This window comes from Hyperoodon ampullatus (genome assembly GCF_949752795.1).
Source record: "Hyperoodon ampullatus genome assembly, chromosome: 10".
Classification (NCBI taxonomy): domain Eukaryota; kingdom Metazoa; phylum Chordata; class Mammalia; order Artiodactyla; family Ziphiidae; genus Hyperoodon; species Hyperoodon ampullatus.
This window is the reverse complement of record NC_136923.1, coordinates 14748270-14770229: the sequence shown is the minus strand read 5'-3', so window position 1 is coordinate 14770229 and position 21960 is coordinate 14748270.

The window sequence follows — 21960 nt, the reverse complement described above, 5'->3', positions numbered from 1 at the left end:
AAACAGCAAAAAACTGAGATCTGAGACAGAAACCAGGAAATTCAATGGAACTGAGAAAAAAAAAGACAAGATGGTAAACTTAACTAATCTAGGCAGAAAGCTTTCTGAGCCAGGAACAGACATTTTGAAGCAGAAACCGTGCTGCTGAGTCACTTATTCTCAAGGTTTGAGCAATGCAGAATTTGTATTTAGAAACAGCCTAGAGGAAGACTTTCCTAAATCTGTTTTCTTAAATAATTTCACAGTCAAACATCCACATAACTGATTATATTTTAGCCTAAACACACTAACTGACAAAATGTTTGGCATTAAGTAAACAATAAATGTGCACTTAATTAATTCAGATTTGATCAATTTGAGAGTCTTGATTGGCAACTATTCTCCTAATAATGACAAGGCAGATTCGTGAAGAATGAACAATTGTATCAGTTAAGAATTGGTGAGTGAAAAATAGGATATTTGTTCCTTGATGTTGTCATACAAAGAATATAAACTATGGTTTGACTGTTTGTAAACAAATGGCTGCTTTGAACTATGAAAAGTCACCAGTGGTACTGAAAACATCACAACCTTATATGGTCACATATAAGAGTGGCAATGTAAAGGAATCAAAAATATTTTAAGTGGAAGAGCTCACATTTGAGAATTTTTGGAGGTCAGCATTATTAGATGGAGATAATAGGAGAGTAACTGAATCAAAAGTAAAAACACTAATAAATAATGCAGTCCCTCTGGTGAGAGGCAAAAATAATGTCCCCTTTCATATCCTATGGATTTTCATTTAATTTTATTAAATTATTAAAACAAATGACAATAGCAGATTCCTCTTTGCCCACTCCCTTCCCAACAATACCACCCCCACCTCTTACCCTCACCACTGTGTCTGAAAAGTTGTACATGCTTAATACAACAAAATCAAAATTGTTCTGGGACCTGCTTGGTGAACATGACCATACATGACACATTGAACTGATGCAGCCATATCACTACCAGGCTAAGAATAAAGACGACAGATGGAAGGCTGTGAAGCAAGAGAGCCACAGAGGATACGAAGTGGAACTCTGCCTTAACAATGGCCCTGGAGCAGACACACATGTAGGGTCTTTGTCATATAAGGAAATAAATGTTTTAATTACAACATATGGTATAAGGAATGGGATATTGCAAAGAAAATATACTAAAATAGAAAATTATCTGGGTCAAGGTCATTGAAGACCCACTATTTAAATGTGGCACTTGAAGTATTATTTCAGATGGTTGTAAAATGTTTGGTTAAATTGTCACATGTTTTGTACATTGGACACCAATGAATCACCCATTGAAGCTGTAGAATTAGGGGACAATGGTAGAAAAATCACACTGCTGAGGGATTTTGGCTCCTTACTGGGGTGTTCAGTAAGACTCTAAAAGAAAGACATGAGCTTAGACTCTTGTTTTCCCTGAAAGCAGAAAAACAAAATCATGAAGCTTTTGAAAGTAATATTTTTCTTCCTTTGCCCCTTCTCAAAAAATTGTCTGAGGAGATAATAATTTGGAGTCATACAAAATAAAAAAAGGCTGAATTTTGATTGTCTTCTCCAATGTAAGGTCAGTACAAATGGAGATAGGTAATTGGGAGAATATGATTAAACTAAGACTATCAACAAATCAATGTTTACTTGCTATAATTTATAAGATAGTAAAAAATTAGACATATTATTCAAGATAAAAAGAAACAAAGTACAAAAAGTGATAAGAAATGAAAAACTGGGCTTATATAATTATAGGAGGAATCCAAATATACATGACAAAGACAGTAATATCTATGACAAAGACAATAAAATACTATGTATAACAAATTTGTAAACTTAGATGAAATACTTGATGGTCTGGAAGTATATGTTATTTAAAATGGCTCAAAAACATATAGATAACAAATTAATTAATAGTAAATAAAATTAAGGGATGTACTAACACTTATCCCTGAAATAGATAAATTAGGTCAGATCTAAATTATTTATCTAAAATATACTTTAAAAAACAAAATAAAATCCCCATATTATATGAACTGCTAAGATCATGGATGAGAAAGTAATTCTTCTAAGTTCATTTTATAGAAGTACAAAGGGAAAAATCCACTAGTAGACAAAACTGAGCAAGGACAGCAGAACAAATAAAAGTATAGGCCAAAAATGACTATGCTACCCAGTGCAGTCTACAGATTCAATGCAATCCCTATCAAACTACCAGTGGCATTTTTCACAGAACTGGAACAAAAAAATTCACTATTTGTATGGAAACACAAAAGACCCCAAATAGCCAAAGCAATCTTGAGAAAGAAAAAGGGAGCTGGAGGAATCAGGCACCCTGACTTCAGACTATACTACAAAGCTACAGTAATCAAGACAGTATGGTACTGACACAAAAAGAGAAATATAGATCAATGGAACAGGATAGAAAGCCCAGAGATAAACCCATGCACATATGGTCACCTTATCTTTGATAAAGGAGGCAAGAATATACAATGAAGAAAAGACAGCCTCTTCAATAGGTGGTGCTGGGAAAACTGGATAGCTACATGTAAAAGAATGAAATTAGAACACTTCCTAACACTATACACAAAAATAAACTCAAAATGGATTAAAGACCTAAATGTAAGGCCAGACACTATTAAACTCTTAGAAGAAAACAGGCAGAACACTCTATGACATAAATCAGAGCAAGATCCTTTTTGACCCACCTCCTAGAGAAATGGAAATAAAAACAAAAATAAACAAATGGGACCTAATGAAACTTCAAAGCTTTTGCACAGCAAAGGAAACCATAAACAAGATGAAAAGACAACCCTCAGAATGGGAGAAAATATTTGCAAATGAAGCAACTGACAAAGGATTAATCTCCAAAATATACAAGCAGCTCAGGCAGATCCATATCAAAAAAACAAACAACCCAACCCAAAAATGGGCAGAAGACCTAAATAGACGTTTCTCCAAAGAAGATATACAGATTGTCAACACACACATGAAAGGATGCTCAACATCACTAATCATGACGGAAATGCAAATCAAAACTACAATGAGGTATCACCTCACACCAGTCAGAATGGCCATCATCAAAAAATCTACAAACAATAAATGCTGGAGAAAGTGTGGAGAAAAGGGAACCCTCTTGCACTGTTGGTTGGAATGTAAATTGATACAACCACTATGGTTTTTAAGGAACCAGTATGGAATTTCCTTAACAAACTAAAAATAGAACTACCATATGACCCAGCAATCCCACTACTGGGCATATACCCCAAGAAAACCATAATTCAACAGAGTCATGTACCACAATGTTCACTGTGGCACCATTTACAATAGCCAGGACATGGAAGCAACCTAAGTGTTCATCGACAGATGAATGGATAACAAAGACGTGGCATATATATACAATAGGATATTACTCAGCCATAAAAAGAAACAAAATTGAGTTATTTGTAGTGAGGGGGATGGACCTAGAGACTGTGATACAGAGTGAAGTAAGTCAGAAAGAGAAAAACAAATACCATATGCTAACACATATATATGAAATCTAAAAAAAAAGAAAAAAATGCTTCTGACAAACCTAGGGACAGGACAGGAATAAAGATGCAGAGGTAGAGAATGGACTTGAGGACACAGAGAGGGGGAAGGGTAAGCTGGGACGAAGTGAGAGAGTGGCACTGACATATATACACTATCAAATGTAAAATAGATAGTGGGAAGCAGCTGCATAGCACAGGGAGATCAGCTCAGTGCTTTGTGACCACCTAGAGGGGTGGGATAGGGAGGGTGGGAGGGAGACACAAGAGGGAGGGGATGTGGGGATATATGTATACATATAGCTGATTCACTTTGTTATACAGCAGAAACTAATACAACATTGTACAGCAATTATACTCTGATAAATATGTTAAAAAAAAAACAAAGTATAGGCCAGTCTCACTAATGAACACAAATGTAAATACCTAACGAGGATATTAGCAAATAAATTCCAGCAGAACCTGCAGGTAATAATATATCATCACCAAGTTTGTATTGTCCAAGAAATGCAAGGCTTGTTTAGCACTAGAAAATGCACAAAGCTAATTTACTACATTGAACAATTACAGGGGGGAAAAAAGATCATGTTTAAAAGCTGTTTTATAATATGTTCCCCCAAATTCTGATTAAAAAATTAATAAGTGAAGTTCTTAGCAAGCTAGAAGTAAAAGGGAACTTCCTTGATTTAATACAATTTATCTACCAGAAAACTATCAAGCAAGCATCACATTTAGTGGTGAAATATTGGAAGCATTCCCTTTAAAATCAGTAACAAGAAAGGATGGTTTACTATCATATTGTTAATCAGCATTGTACTAGATCCCCTAGTCAATCCACCAAGCCAGGAAGTTTTTTTTAAAATAAAAAGTATAAATATTGGAAAGAAATAATGAGAAATAAATTATAACTATTCAAAAGGAGGAAGAAAAATGTCATTATATTAGAAATAGCAAAGATGCAATTTTCTATAGCTCTACTATATGCTAGCAATCATAGAATATATAATAGATGATAAGATCTGCCTCACAATAGCCACAAAACTATAAAATGCATAAAGATAACCCTAACAAAAATAAGACCTATGTGAAGAAAACTATAAAATTTTTTTGAAGGACATAAAAGAAGATTTGAATAAAAGGTGAGCTAAGCCATATTCTGAATGGGTGGCTCAATATTGCAAAGATAAGAATACTCCTCCAGATTAATCTGTAAATACACAACAATGTAAGTAAAAATCCTATTAACGTTATTCATGAAACTCAAAGTCCTCCTTCTAAATTTCATTTAGAAAGGGAAATATGGCAGAGTAACCAAGAGGACATTTTAAAAAGATAAAGAGAGTAAGAAGAGAGAAATTTGCCTACCGTATTTGAAAACTTATAAAAATTGAACAATTAAGAAAATGTAATATTGACATAAAAATATAGAAAGAGATTGCTGTCCAGGAACAGACCCATGAGAATTTAGTGCATGAAAATTTGGTAGTTTGAAGTGGTGCGAAAAGGATACCCTGGCAAAAAACAGTGTTGGGTAGATTGTCTATCAGGAGGAAGAAAAATAAATTAGATGCTTTCCTCCCAAAATTAACAAAAGTAAATTCAGTTATTTCAAGTTCAAAATGTAGGGGAAAAAATTATGAATGTATTAATAGAAAATATAGGTCATTATTGTTTAATGTAAGAATAGGAATAAGACAAAAAACACACACACACTCACAAATAAACAGTACAACACAAAAGCCATAAGGAATTAATTAATAAATTTAACTGGTATATTTAATCATTCTGTGGTAAAAATGAAGCTATGTTAAAGGTAACAGTAGAGGAAATAATATTTGTACTATAAATACATATTTTTGAATCCGTATTCTTCTGTGGTTATATATAAAAAGGTATTAATATATAATCACATAAGAATACACATGGCATGATGCATATAGTGTGTGTTTATTATTTGTATGTAAATGGTGTGTATTTGTACTAAGCACACATGCATGAATAAATATTACATAAAAATCCAAGAGTAAAGGGCCAAAGATCCGAACAGACAACTCAAAGAGTCAAAAAAGGGAAAATAAAATGGTCCTTAAAGTAAAGAAAAAGATGCTTAACTTCACTAACAAGCAGGAAAATGCAAACTAACATACAAAGAGATGCTGTGTTCATTATCTTACTTACCTAATGGGCAAAAATTAAAAGTTTAACATCATATTTTGCCAAGGAAACAGGGAAATAGTTCTGTTAGGGGACCTCCATTGGTAATACCTATTAAAATTTTAAGTGTGCCTCCTTTTGGACTCTACAGTTCCATTTCTTATAGAGTACTGCAGAGAAGCAGTTACACACAGGAGCAAAGGAGTAATGTACACGTTCATGACAACACAGTTTGCAAGGGAGAGATGCTGAACACTAAATAGTAGAAAGTTTTTAAACACTGAAAGTTTTCAAAAACATACAAAAATTTAAGTTTGTAGGGCTTCCCTGGTGGCGCAGTGGTTGAGAGTCCGCCTGCCGATGCAGGGGATACGGGTTCATGCCCCGGTCTGGGAAGATCCCACATGCCGTGGAGCGGCTGGGCCTATGAGCCATGGCCGCTGAGCTTGCGCTGGTCGCTGAGCCTGTGCGTCCGGAGCCTGTGCTCCGCAACGGGAGAGGCCACAACAGCGAGAGGCCCGCGTACCGCAAAAAAAAAAAAAAAAATTAAGTTTGTAGAAATATATATGAATATATATATATTTTATTAAAATAAAATATATATTTTATTTTAATAAAATAAAATATATTTTATTAAAATAGAATATATATTTTATTTTTCTAAAAATGCACATATATGTGTATGTGTATATTCATATGTATTTATATATACCTAAGTATAAATACATGTACATACACATCCATCGAAAGTGGCACTCCTTCTTTATCACTCTTACCAATTTAGCCTGAAACATATTCTTCATCACATTTTCTATGACATTTTATCTTTTTATTTGGTTACTTATTCACTAACTCTTTCTTTTGACCAGAATATGGGTTTCATGAGATCATAGCAGGAATAATGAATTTCATCACTGGTATTCCCTCAGTACCTAGAATAGCATTTGACTCATAGTTAACCACTAAGTATTTTTCTAACAAACAGAAATATTATATGACATTTATTGACTAATTGATTGTACAGGTGGTGGTTAAGTAGGATTGGCAACACTGTAATGAGACATTTGTGTTTATGTTCAGTATAACCAGAATATCTATTAACAAATACTCATACTGTTTACCATATGTTTACAGATCAGAATATATAAATATATATATAATAAGCTCATTGGGCATTGAAATTTGTATTAAAGAAAACTGTATCTGTCATACTGTATGTTTGATAAGTGCCTCTTTTCCCTCAAAATAGCCTTTTGAGAAACAACAGAGAACTGAAACAAATGGTTACAAAGATCAAAAAGCAAAAAGGTGATAATATCTTCCTAAAAAATAAAAAAATTCTGGAAATATAAAAGGTAACAAAATTTTGTTTTATATACTATAAGAGCTATGCTTTTTAAAGTTTTCAGACATGAAAGAGTCACTACCAAATTAAGATCAAATTTTTCATTGGTCCCTACAGAAGAAATGCAGTATGTATTAATGACAACTACATTATAACTTTGGACAGACTGGAGACAAAAAAAAAAAAAGATTTCTAAAAAGGATTCAAAGAATTAACACATTTTGTGTGATTCCAAGATAAGACTTTGCACATTTCTTGCTCACTGCTAAACTTGTGGATTTTGCTTATCTAAAATAAGCCACACATATACCTTTGTTGGAATGTTTTTTATTTCTCTCTGTATTTGTCCTTGACTGTCCAGAATAAATGCTTTCATGTACTTTTGCATTTTTTTGTTGACTTTCTGAAAGAGACATATCTCTTAAGTTTCACAAACATTCTATAGTATTGCTTTAGGAAAAGTGTTACCTTCTATATTTCCATTTCTTCGGAAAGCTATTGAATACATAGCATTTACTCTGGCAATAAGTATTTATGGTCATTAAGTTATTTTTAAGGCGAGATATTCAAAATAGGGTGACGTATACACCCTGCACCCTTTCTTTTACTGAATTTCCTTAGAGGAATCCTAAAACTCTTTTTATTTTTGGTAGAATCCCTTTGTTGTATAATCTCTAGAATTTGTCCAAAGACTCCTGGGAGGTGCTGATGTTATCGCAGATAAAACAATCAATGAGATGGCAAATCTTTTTTGGTGATTGCTCTTCTTGTTTACTCTTCAACTAATTTTTCACTAATTAATTTACCACTTTTTAAAGGATAGTGTTGGATCATGTCCTTCAATAAGCAATGCTTTTATTCTTGCTTTCATAAATAAATAATAAATATATCCATATATAAGTAAGTTTTGTTTTTATTTCATTATCATACCCAAGTAAAACAATTATTTGGAGACTAAGAAGAAGTCATCAGAGAGAAAATGTGGTAACATTTTTCAAACCTTGGTATCTTTTGTGATGGATGACATCAGTTGTTATGGCTATCAGTTATTTTGCAGTCACTATGTGCCAGGCATTGGGATAAAAGTTTTATTATCTTATGTTTATAGCAACCTTACAAAGTAAGCATAGCCAAGTATTATTATCCCTATTTTGTTGTTGAGAAAAAGAGGTTTACTGGCTCTCTTATGGAATTATACTTAGCAAGATTTAAAATCAAAATGTCATTCAAGTGCTCACACTGAAGGTCAGGCAATCTTTTAAAGTCACTGTTATATAAGTTGGATGCATTGCTCTATTATAGGATTGCAATAGTAGTCTTCAAAGGAAGAGGGATTCTGTGTTTTATTAGTTTAAAGAACATGTGTTTGGGATTCCATGGTCAGTTAGGGGTGTGAGGAGATTATAAACTTTCAAAACTAGTGAGGAACTTGTCAGTTCACAGTTATCCCTGCCAGCGTCTTCATGTAATCAGCTTTGAGTCTTACCTTGTCTAACTTAGAGGTACACAAAACTTCCCAAAGACCGGTTAATCCTTTGAAGTTATGGGTAATTTCCCTCACCACCACCATTTGGTGTACCCTTGAACTATAGAAAATTTTGTCGTAATCACTTACAACTCGTAAAGAACCAGTGATGGGTTTGCGTTTTATTTAATGTATTTTCAGTTGGAGTTTACAAATCACATGTAGTGTGCGAAATGCAGGGGATGTTGAGGTACAAATTATAGTATCTGCTCTCAAAGTAGTTTACAATCAAGTGGGGGAGTTATACTGGTGCACAAATAGTGTAGGAGAATGAACGAGGTCAAGGTGAATTTCAGTAAAGTGCTGTGTGTGTGTGTGTGTTTGTGTGTGTGTGTAACTGGAGTGGCAGAGTATAATGGAATTAGTATGGATTCACCATTATCTGGCTTTCAAATCAGAATACTAGGGATTTATATGGAAAAAAAAAAAAGGAGACATTTTAACCCACTGTCCCAAGTCTTTGACTAAGGCTAAAGAAGAGGATGACTGTGGGGGTGGGTAATGCTTCAGTGTGCCAGCATACATCTTCTGATTTAGAATGTTCTCTACCTGTGTGAATACATGATAAGCACTACGTGAAGGGGTCATATATAAAACGCATTCTCAGATCAGAATAATCTCATAAAGCCCTATTTTGAGGTAATTTTCCAAATACTTGTGCAGTGATATTTCTTAGTGGACAGAAGCCTAAGAAATGCAATGAATGCTTGAGGCAAGAGTGAGTCATAGGCAGGAGAATATTTGGAGATGAATGTAGTATTTACTGGTTTTGATGTATTAAATCCATTTACCACCATGCATCTGAAATTTAATAAGCTTTCTGCCTGAACCATGCCCCTCTAGAATATGATAGAAGCTTTAAAATGGGAAGACTTATTCTTTAAAAGAAACAGAAGACCATAGGACTCTGTAATGCATTTTTAAATGTTGAGAAAGTATTTTACTGTTAAGAAATCATAGAGTGCTGATAGTGATACTTGGAGGCTGGATCTGAAATTTTGACTGAATAGGCTCTTTATCTCTGTCTCAGCCATTTGCTGGATTTATATTTTGCTCACGGAAATAACAGGTGCACTGAACTGACCACAATGGCTGGAGATATGGGCATTCTGTGTATATATCTTCTCATGAGTACCCACTTACTTTGAAAGGTGAAGTCATCTAAAAGAAATACACATGGAATAACATAAAACTTTGGGTAGTAGATATTCCTGGTATATGTGCAAAAACATGGCACTTAAAACTATGTTAGTGGATAAATCACCAGTTTTGTAAAAATCAGTGCCAAATGATGGGGATCATCAGGTTTGGCAGGCAAATGGAGAGTGAACTGTTAGGTCTCGTCTGTCTCCAATTCCTGTGATTTTATGATTAAATATTAGTGTCCAGAAATAAGCAAGGGAAATGCCAGCTCTTGAAATACCAAATGTAGACCAGAAAAGACTGTGGATAAATACTTCATTGAGACAAATCCAGGAGATTAATAAGCTGGCCAAAAAATGGGATGGGCAGGAGGGGCTCCTTCCCAGGTAGCTAATTAGGCATGTCTCAGGAACTGGAATTGAACCAACAGAAAAAAAGAAGGTTATTCAAGAAAAAAGTAATTGAAATAAAATTCAATAGCTAAAAGTAATTTTTGTGAACAAATATGTCCTGTCACTTATATGTTATGTATTGCTATGCTGAGATAATGTAGACCAAAGAATAACAGATGGATAAACAAACAAAAAAATAATTCTTCCTAAGAGACTTAATAAAGAGTATTACGAAAGCATAACCTCCATTCTACCCTTTTGGAAAAAACTATTTATACCAGTAATTCTCCACTGAGAAGACAGAAAGAGGATATAGGATCATTTGCAAGATTTGTCAAACTGCATGTATCTTCCATTCACCTTGGTGGCAGGGACTGTTTCTCCTTCTCTCCATCCTTTTGAGGACCCATATTCTAACCATATTAGCATGCTACCTCTTAACAACTGCAGATTTGTGTTAATAATTTACCCTGTTGGTACTATGCATGCCACTTTATATTTAATGTTAATTCTAACGTTAGCACTATGATATAGATAGTGCTATTAACCCAATGTTACAGGTAGAATAACTGAGGTTCATAGAGCTTACATAACTTGACTAAGATCACAGATTAAGGAAGTTTTGGTGAAACAGAGTTAGAATCATTATCATTCTGACTTCAGAGTCAGTATTTGTGTCTATTATCTGTTAAGCGATATAGAACATGTTATGTTGATAATGAAAATAAGGTAGAAATGTAACTGAAATTTTTGCACTTATTGTGCAAGATAAGATTAGTAATCATAAAGTATTATAAATTTGGCACAAATGCAGCACACTACATACTGATATGGAGGGGGAAGGCCAAGATTGGAATGACTATACACAACTGCTAACACCATCTATTGATGTTATTAACCAAAATTTCAGAAACTGAGACCTGATTGAAACAGAGACACTTCTTTGGGATTATGACTGCAGCCCGGGAGACACAGATTCAAGAGGCCCTCAAATTGTGCTCTGCCCAACTACAAAATGGAGGGAGCTTATAATGACAACAGTACAAGGCCACAGTTTGTTACATAGTTTTTTGTCAAGAATTCTAATTGGAACTGGCAAGAAGTAAGGGTGATTGTTAAGCAAGGGTTGGTTGGGGTCTGAAATGGTTTCATAGTTACAAGGAGGGGAAACTTGAGACCATAAGTTTGCAGTTGACAGATGTTCTAAATACAGGGCCAGGGGTGTCCTTGGGCTTGGGACAATTCAAAGAAAGTTCAAGTTCTCAGTGGTGCAAGGACCCGTCTGAGACCAGATCCTCAGTGGCTGCCCAACTCCATTTTTGTATGCCTAAACTATGATCACAGCCTTCTAATTTCAGTTTTTCATCAGGTGACAGGAAGAGTTGATTTGCTTCAGCTGCGACAGTTACCATTTTTTACATTTATAGCAGTTCAAAATACAAGAAATTCTGGAAAGACTTTTCATACAACAATTATATATTTGGCCAATAATGTGCTAGTGAGTGAAAAAAAATACACATCAAACTTTCTAATTGAATCATTCTGAATTTTTCTTTGTAAATTAATGTTTAAGTGACAAAATATAGATTTACTTAGAATGAAAAAAATTAAATTTGCTAAAGAGATGTTTTATTTTTGTCTGCATATCTGCTGCAATGGCCAAAGCTTAGTGTATCTGCATGCATCAAATGGCTGCCATTGTGACAACTTGTCTTTCTTTTTTTTTTTAATCATTCAGTCATCTATTGTACATCACCTGATTTCGTTATTCTGACCTGCTTCAGAAGTGGATATAACTTCTTAGTCTAATGCATGCTACACCACGGACTATCTCTTGGCCCTATAATTTAATTAAGTACTGTCATTGAATCCAGTTGTAAACTTGGCTATAAAATAATTTTTATTTTTTTTGCTGAGGAGCAGAACATTTGACAAATTTTGAACCAGTTTTATAGATATATTTTGGGCATGCCTGCCCACAAAGTGTCACTGCAGAAGGAGTGTACTTAGAGAGCCAGTTGAAACCCATGATTCCACCTCCCTGCTTACCTACAAGGGGGCTGTGGTATTCACATGATCCAAGTTAAGTCAGTCAGATTCATCTGAGATGCTGAAGGACAATGGGTAGCTGAGCTAATAACACTGAAGATTCAGGGGCTTAGGCTGCCACATTATGGTAAGCCATAATGGGTCATGTCCAAATAGAGGAGGGAGAGTAAGAAGCAATTCCCACGGAGGGAAAAATGAAACAGGTGACAGAGAGGTCTGAATGTCATGGAAAAGAGATAAGCTGTTTTGAGAACTGGAAAATACAAATGTGCAGTCCTGGTGCCTTTCTCCAATAAAGGTACCTACACTTGTTGCCATCCATACATTTCTAGAAGTATCCTTTATTTAATACAGCTTTAGGTGGGCTTCTGTTCCTTGCTACTGTAATTAAATTAAAAGTTCCAGAAAGCTCTCCTGTTCAAAAAATTTATACACGTTTTTCTTTTCTTTTTTATCCCCCTGAAAACTACAATAGAAACTTGTTCTCTCAGTGGGGAAATATCTTCTCTCTCTTTAGAATTCAAGCAATAACAATTCTATGGGGTAATGATTATTCTAGATGCATGGGACCATGTAAATTAATCTATTGCTTTGGTAGCACTGCTCCAAAAAAACAGTGCTGATGCTGAGTGTACAGAATGAACAAATTAATTAGCCAGACTGCAAAATCAGATAAAGCTCACTGTGGTGACCTCTGTGTAGTAGAATAAAAAAGTCGTTAAGTTTATGTAGTAACTTTGGTTGAAGTAAAACCAAACTTAAATGGGGCTAAGTGTTCTCATTATTTATACTGTACAGTCTAGTTCAGGACCACAAGAAACTCCTCCTGGCTGGGTAAGGTTGATCTTAAGAGTCTGGTCAATAGCAAATTATTGGTCTCTGACCAAAAGGCAGTCTGCCCCATTAATGATCCTAGAAAATAAAATGATGAGAAAATAAATATTCTAATTCCTTCTCCTGTACAAATGATCTTCTGGTACTAAGGGAAACCTCAAAACAAGAGGCAGTCATCAGATTGCTCACTTTGGTCACAAAGAAATCCAGTTAAATAAATATAAACAGAAAAAGAATTGTATCATAAATACCCAGGTAAACTTCATGGTACCAAAGGTAAAAATAGCATCAAACTCCTGAACGACCGAAGAGTCATACCCAGGGCTTTGCTGCATCACCCAGGGAAGGACACACTTCAATCAATCTTATTAATAAAATTAAAGGCCTAAAATTGTTACATGCCCCACTCTTAATTGTAAGGGTCTGGGAAGTGCTATCTCCAATATGCTCTGTTTCTCTAGTCAATCTCTAAAGACAGACTAAGATGGAGATTTGTGTGCAGGCAACATATTGCGTTCATTCAGCAACAACATATGTAAGTGAACGAGGGAAGCAGACAGAGAGAGACAAGTTGAACAGCAATTCACTTACAGGAGAGGTTTCAACTGATCCAAGAGGGAGTTCTGGAGCTAGAATCACCTTTCAGAGTTGTTCCAAACTAAGCAAGGGTGTCAGGTCTTTGTATCCCCGTGCCAACCAGATATTGGATGCAGATCAACCCTGGAGAGAGACCATAACCTTTGTAAGCAGCTTCTTTAGGCTGGGGGTAATGCTTGCAAAGAAATACCTCTGTGAGCCAGCAGCAGCCAGCACTCCAGATGGCTGGGCAAATGAGGGCTTCAGTCCTCAGAAGGATCTGGTCAGCACACCATGGCATTCCCTGCAATTTACCTTTTGTGCTTCTAGGATGAACTCGTTTCTTATAGTGAGTTCACCTTCCTTGGGAGCTGCTTTTTCAGCATTCAGTATAGTCTTCTTTCCTCCGGAAACATACCAGAGCAAAGTGTGTTGGGTGAATCACAGCTCTCACTGCCACAGCTCTTCTTAAGGCTGCAGCTGATATTCCTCGTCTTCCTCCTGTACTTCCCATTCTAGATTTCCCTCACACTCTGCTAATTCTTCTGCTGTTCAAGGTGTCTTAGCAGGTGGAGCGACACAGAACCTTTTCACTGAGGGGTTTGAGACCATGGTCACCATGTACTTCCCAGGCTGTGGCTATTGCCCTTGTCCATTGAGGATTAAATTGGTCAACAGGTTGCCAAGAGATACCTAAGTGCCAAACCTGCCCTTCCCTGTACTCCATTGTGTCATAGAATCCCTATTTTCTCTTGGTAATGAAGGTCAGTATCCCCTACCAGTGTGGTGATTGCTTCAAACGAACAGATGTCAGACAAAGCTGAAACCTAAATATCATTTTAACCTTACCCCTTGTAGATGAAACACGACCTCCAGAGCCCCAGAGCCCAAAGTTGTGAAGAGGAAAGCACTTCCACCTCCCCTGTGGGTTTTCAGACTCATGTATCTTTACCTAATAAATACATGGTGATAGAATCCATGGACCCCATGGTTATGTGCCCCACTGCCAGAGCTCCTTTTTTATAAAATGGGTCTATTAGTCTGAGAAAATATTATACAAGATCCTGTGTTAATGGAACAAATACTCTGTTAAGTCCACAGATAGTGTTGCTGCTTCCATTCTTGGAGGCAGCAAAGACAAACACATACTTTCAAATTTTGTCAATCCCAATCAAAATGAATTGTTCCCTCATCCAGATAGAGGGTTTTAATGTAATCATCATGGCACCAAAAGATTTGTTAGTCTCTTTATACTCTCTGCTCATTCCATAAATCCATTCGCAGGCCTTTTCCTCAGATCTCCTTGTCCTTGGTCTTTTGATCTTTCTCCTTCCAAGTTCCAGACTAAACAGATAAGGCCCTTGCCACTGTCCATGAATTCCTGTGTGTATTTTTACTTTAACTCACTTCTCTTTCCATATAAAATGTTGACCAGAATAAAATGAATGACCAATCCAAAGCTCAGTCTTCTGGGAGATTTTCTCTCACTATCATCTTTCTGCCAAGCGGGACCATAGTGCAGCAGCAGTCCATTTTGGCTGCACTCACATACTGAGCCAACTTACCATAGGCCACATTTGACCTTGTTCCTCCTCCATCAGCTTATCAGAGGGACTCCCCATGAGGGCCTGGGTGTATGCTAAGGGAGAAGCATCAGTGCAACGGTGGCAAATGACCTGGTGTTCTTGACAGTCTACTCATGAAATTTACTTGTGCCCTGTGACACTGCTCATGCCCCATCTTGGATGTAACCACTAACCCCTGAACTGTCAACTTTTATCTCCTGCTCTCCGGAGAAGAGGAGATGGAAAATATATTGGAGGTCTTACTGACGTCTCGGTAAGACCTCCAATATATTTTCCGCTTCTTGCTCACTGGCCAAACTGATAGAATGCCATTGATGTAACGGGGTGGTATGCTGTTCTGTGAAACAAATCCTTATGGACTATATTAAGACAGAGCAGGAGAGTTAATACAGCTCTCCTGTAAGAACTTTAAATATACTTTTGTCTGTCTTGTTTGAATGAAAATTACTTATTTTTCTTCTTTATGGGGATGGAAAAAAACACCTTTGCCAAATTATTGGCCAGATACCACGTACCGGAGGTGGTATAAATCTGCTCAAACAAGATATTACCCCTGAAAGAGCAGCTGCAATTGGGGTTACTGCTTGCTTAAGTTTGTAGTACTCCACTGTCATCTTCCAGGCTAAAACTGATTTTGTGAAGACCAGGCAGCTGAATTAAACTGGGAGATGATGAAAGTCACCAGTTCTTATTCCTTTAAGAGCTTAAGGATAGCTCTAATCTCTGATATCTGATATTCCCCTGGAATGTGATACTATTTTTGATTTACAGTCTTGAGGGTAGCCTTTCCCACTATAATATCTCCTCCCTCAAACACTGCATAGGCCAAAGGACCAATATGAGTTTTTCCAACTACTAAATATGTCCATTTCAATTATACTGGAAATTGGTTAAAAAAATCACTGATTAGGTCCACGGGCCCAAAGATGAGCTAGACCTAAGTCAGGACTCAATTTATTACATAGTCCTCACATACCAATACTCTAACCAGGGGGTCATGATGACACATTCAGTCTCCGAGTATCAATGTCAACTTGGATTTTGTATCCAACGAAATACCTGGATGTTCTTCTTTTCTTCAATGTATGTATAATATTTTTCCAGGAAATGACTGTGGTTTGTTAGGGGAAGGTATAGAAGAATCATTAGTGTATATACTTTCTATGGTGTTGAATGGTCCCTCCTCCAGGAACTGGGCCTCTCCTTCAATCAATGGGTTCTTAATCTGAGAACTGACTCGGGATTGGAAACCTTAGTAGTTAACCTGACCCTTCAATTGTACATCTTTAATTTGACACCCTAAGAACACCATAGTCTGTTTAGCCAGCTCCATAGCTCTTTACATGTCAGGCAGTCATTCTGATCTTGTTTGACCTTGCCACTCACTAAGATAATTGCACACATCTTAGTTCTACCAGAAAACTACTAGTTTGAGTTTCTATCAGCCTAATAGCTACTGGTTTAAGCAGTTCAATAACAATGTCTCCTATAGTTAGCCATGGCCTACAGAGGACATCCACCACTAAGCTTCTCACTGATGGTTGTGCCCATTAGCAATGCATCTCTTATCACGTTGGTAATAATTTTATAACTTCTTTGTCACTTTGATAAACACAATGTCTAAAGGGCTTGTATTACTTCGGGGTTAGATTCTTTTCTTTCGTCATACTTTCAAGATTCATATATGTTGTTGCATACCAGTTATTTCCTTCCTTTTTAAAAAAATTCCTGATTAGGATTCAATTCTATTTATATACCACAATTTGTTTTTCCACTCACTTTTGTATGGAATGGTGGGTTATTTCCAGTTTAAAAGTATTATAACTAAGCAGCTATAAATATTCCTATATACATCTTTTGTCTAGAAATGTGTTTTCATTTCTCTTAAACACCAAAGAGTGTATTTGCTGGTTTATATGATAAGAAGTATATATTTAACTTTTTATAAAATTGGCAAACTATTTTTCAAAGTGATTTTACTATTATACATTCCTAGCAGTACTGTATGAGTATTCCAGTTACTCCATATTCTCACCAACACTTGGCACTGTCTTTTTAGTTTTAGTTATTTTAATGAGATACGTGGTATACCTTGTTGTGGTTTTAGTACAAATTTCCTTGATAAATAATGTTACTGAGCATTGCTTCATGTGCTTATTGGCCATACGTATATATTCCTTTGTAAAATATTTGTTCAAATCTTTTGCCAATTGTGGTGAGCAGGATGTCTTTTTATTGAGTTGTAAGGGTTATTTATATATTATGGATAAAAGACCTTTGAGATATATATATATATATATATATATATATATATATATATATATATACACACACACGTATAGTTTGAATTATTATTTTCTTTATGGTGCCTTTTAAAGAGCAGTAATCATAAATGTTGAGGATGTGCAGTTTATCAGTTTATCTTTACCTTTTCTGTTTTGTGTCTTTTTAAAGAAAAATTTGCCTAACCTAAAGTCACAAAGATTGTTTCTCATGATTTTCTAGAAGTCCTAGAATTTTAACTTTTATATTCAGGACTGTAATCCATTTTGAGTTTATTTTTGTTCATTTTCTGAGATACATGTTAAAGTTCATTTTTTTTCTATTTCAATATGCAGTTGTCCTAGCTCCATTTGTTAAAAATCTATCCATTCTCCCATTGAATTACTATGCATACATTTAGAAAATCAGTTTAACATATCCATGTGTTCTAGTTTTGGACACTATTCTGTTCCCTTAATCTACATGTCTATGCTTACATCTTGTTTTCTATACTATGATAGAGAGTCTTGAAATCAAGTACAGATTTGATATTTTGATCAACTTTGTTCTTTTTCAAAAAATACTAGGCTACTATAGATCATTTGCATTCCTCAAAAATTTTTAAATTAGCTTCTCAATTTCTAAGAAAAATAGTAAGATCTGCTACAATATTATATTGAAAGTATAGAGCTATTTGAGGAGAACTGAAATCTTAGCAATATTGTATCTTCCAGTCCATGATCATGGCATATCTCTTCATTTACTTTTAGGTTTCATTTCATTTCCTCAGCAACTTTTGTAGTTTTCAGGGTATAGGTCTTATATATTTGATTAAACTTGTTCCTAAGTGTTTCATATTTTTGGCATTGCTTTTAAATTCTATTTCCTAAATATGTGTTTTTAGTATATAAAAATGCATTTGTTTTTATATGTTGACCACATATATCCTGAAACTTTTCTACATTCACTTTAGTTTTAATAGTTTGTTGTATAGATTCCTTTTGTTCATATTCAATCATGCTCTATGAATAAAGAAAGTTTTATTTCTTTGTTTCCAATTTGTTTACCCATGTCCCCCCTCACTCCCTGCTTTTTTCCCTTATGCACTAATTCATCCAGTAAAATAATAAAAATGATGGAAATGGACATCCCTTTCTAATTCTCAATCTTAGTCTTTCATGATTAAAGTATGACATTAGCCTTTATCAGGCTTAGAAGTTTTCTTCTACCTCTAGTTTATTGAAAATTTCTATTATGAATAGTTATTGAATTTTGCCAAATAATTTGTGCCTATTGAAATGATTATATGGTTTTGTCCTTTATTCTATAAATATCACTAATTATACTGATTGATATTCAAATGTGAAACCACTTTTTAGCCCTGGGGTAAACCCCACTTAGCCATCACAAAATATTTTATTTATTTATTTATTTATTTTGCAGTACGCGGGCCTCACACTGTTGTGGCCTCTCCCGTTGCGGAGCACAGGCTCCAGACACGCAGGCTCAGGGGCCCAGCCACTCTGAAGCATGTGGGATCTTCCCAGACCGGGGCACGAACCCATGTCCCCGGCATCGGCAGGCAGACTCTCAACCACTGCGCCACCAGGGAAGCCCAGAATATTTTATTTTTTGCTTATTTCTGAATATTACTTCCAAATAGTCTGTTAAGGATTTTTGCATGTTTATTCTTAAGGGCTATTGGTCTTCAGCTTTCTTGTACTTTTATGTCTTGTTTTTGTATATATATAAAAAATTCCTCAAAGATCATTCATTCATTCAATCCAAATAATTTTTTTTAAAAGAAAGGCTTTTTTTTTTCACTCATGAGAGCAAATCCAAAAGAAATTATTTCACAGAAATATTAGCCCTGTGTTTTGTTCTAACAAATTTAGATTTTAAAATATGTCTGTACTTTATGTTTTTAATTTAGAAGTGGGAGATCAAAAACGAGGGGAAAATATTGACTCCTAATTTGAAGGATATTTTAACCAAGTGTTTAAGATAGTTTTCCCTATATGTTTAATATATATCTTCCTTTATTCTTCCAAAGTTGAGACTGATATTCTGTGAAAGAAAATAGTGCCAGCTCTTGTGCCCAAGAGGATACAAGGGAGTAAGCCTCTTTTCCTAGACCCCTGTGACTTGTATGAAGTACAGAAGAGCCTCTAAATTGCTTACTCTCCCAAACAGACCCCTGTAACTTTGACTTCCCCTTCTCTGTTATTGCAGCTCCAAGTGGGAAACCATCCGTATAACAGTGCTGGGCAGCACAGCTGCAACAGACAGCTTGCAGGATACTGAGTCCTCTGGTGGGCCCTCCTTTTAAATGCATAAAGTGCAGGTCTGAACAGCGGGAGCACAATTTACATACAGTCATCCTGGAGCAACACCTTTAGGACTCTGAAAAAGGCCTTTTTAGGGAGTTGTGACACTCATATGAGATAAGGCTATCATAACTGTAAACAGGGCATACTCTAGAGGACTGACAATGCTTTTAAAAAATCCAATTACATGCTTTTATTTGCCGTTAGTACAAACAGAAAAATAACAAGCCAACTTGTTTCATCCCCACTGTGATTTCCTCAGGGCTAATTAAAGTGCACTCTGCTGATTCCTAAATCATTCAACCCCAGGCAATCCAAAGATTTAAAGGGACACACACCCGATCAATGCCTGGCTGTCAGTAAATTGTACTGTGTTTGGAAGTGGGTACAATAAAGTTCCTCATAAACTGGAATGCTGGAAATTTCCTGTAAAAAAATTGGACTAACAGATTTACTGCCATAGATTTATAGACTGGACTTCATCACTCTGCATAAAGAATTGATAAGTTAAGTGATCAATGATTCTCTACAACATATGGCATAATCAATATGAATTTTGGGAAGAGATAAAAAGACATTAATAATGCACATTTTATGGTCGGGGCTGTACCTAAAGATTAAAGGCTCTGTAAATCACACAGAAGCCAGCCTATAGCTAGAATACAAATAAAGAAATGCTTTAGTAAATGTAGTTTTTAAATTTAAAAATATGAAAAAAAGTTAACATCATTTTAGGTGGCCCTAAAAAGATTTTTAAATATTTGTAAGGGGCTTCCCTGGTGGCGCAGTGGTTGAGAGTCCGCCTGCCGATGCAGGGGACACAGGTTCGTGCCCCTGTCTGGGAAGATACCACATGCCGCGGAGCGGCTAGGCCCGTGAGCCATGGCCGCTGAGCCTGCGCGTCCAGATCCTGTGCTCCACAATGGGAGAGGCCACTACAGTGAGAGGCCCGCATACTGCAAAAAAACAAAATATATATATATATATTTGTAAGGTTTTTATTTCATGGTATAGTTGGGGTGATGTTGGTTTTTGTCTGTTTTGTTTCCTAATCATTTTGCTTGTTTTTTTTTTTTTTTTACATCTTTATTGGAGTATAATTACTTTAAAATGGTGTGCTAGTTTCTACTTCATAACAAAGTGAATCAGTCACACACACACACATATGTTCCCATATCCCTTCCCCCTCGCGTCTCCCTCCCTCCCACCCTCCCTATTCCACCCCTCTAGGTGGTCACAAAGCACCGAGCTGATCTCCCCGTGCTATGCGGCTGCTTCCCACTAGCTATCTATTTTACGTTTGGTAGTGTATATATGTCCATGCCACTCTCTCACTTTGTCACAGGTTACCCTTCCCCCTCCCTATATCCTCAAGTAAGTCCATTCTCTAGTAGGTGTGTGTCTTTATTCCTGTCTTACCCCTAGGTTCTTCATGACATTTTTTTTTCTTAGATTCCATATATATGTGTTAGCATACGGTATTTGTCTTTCTCTTTCTGAGTTATTTCAGTCTGTATGACAGACTCTAGGTCCATCCACCTCACTACAAATAACTCAATTTCGTTTCTTTTTATGGCTGAGTAATACTCCATTGTATATATGTGCCACATCTTCTTTATCTATTCATCCAATGATGGACACTTAGCTTGTTTCCATCTCCGGGCTATTGTAAAAGAGCTGCAATGAACATTTTGGTACATGACTCTTTTTGAATTACGGTTTTCTCAGGGTATATGCCCAGTAGTGGGATTGCTGGGTCATATGGTAGTCCTATTTGTAGTTTTTTAAGGAACCTCCATACTGTTCTCCATAGTGGCTGTACCAGTTCACATTCCCACCAACAGTGCAAGAGGGTTCCCTTTTCTCCACACCCTCTCCAGCATTTATTGTTTCTAGATTTTTTGATGATGGCCATTCTGACCGGTGTGAGATGATATCTCATTGTAGTTTTGATTTGCATTTCTCTAATGATTAATGATGTTGAGCATTCTTTCATGTGTTTGTTGGCAATCTGTATATCTTCTTTGGAGAAATGTGTATTTAGATCTTCTGCCCATTTTTGGATTGGGTTGTTTGTTTTTTTGTTATTGAGCTGCATGAGCTGCTTGTGAATCTTGGAGATTAATCCTTTGTCAGTTGCTTCATTTGGAAATATTTTCTCCCATTCTGAGGGTTGTCTTTTGGTCTTGTTTATGGTTTCCTTTGCTGTGCAAAAGCTTTGAAGTT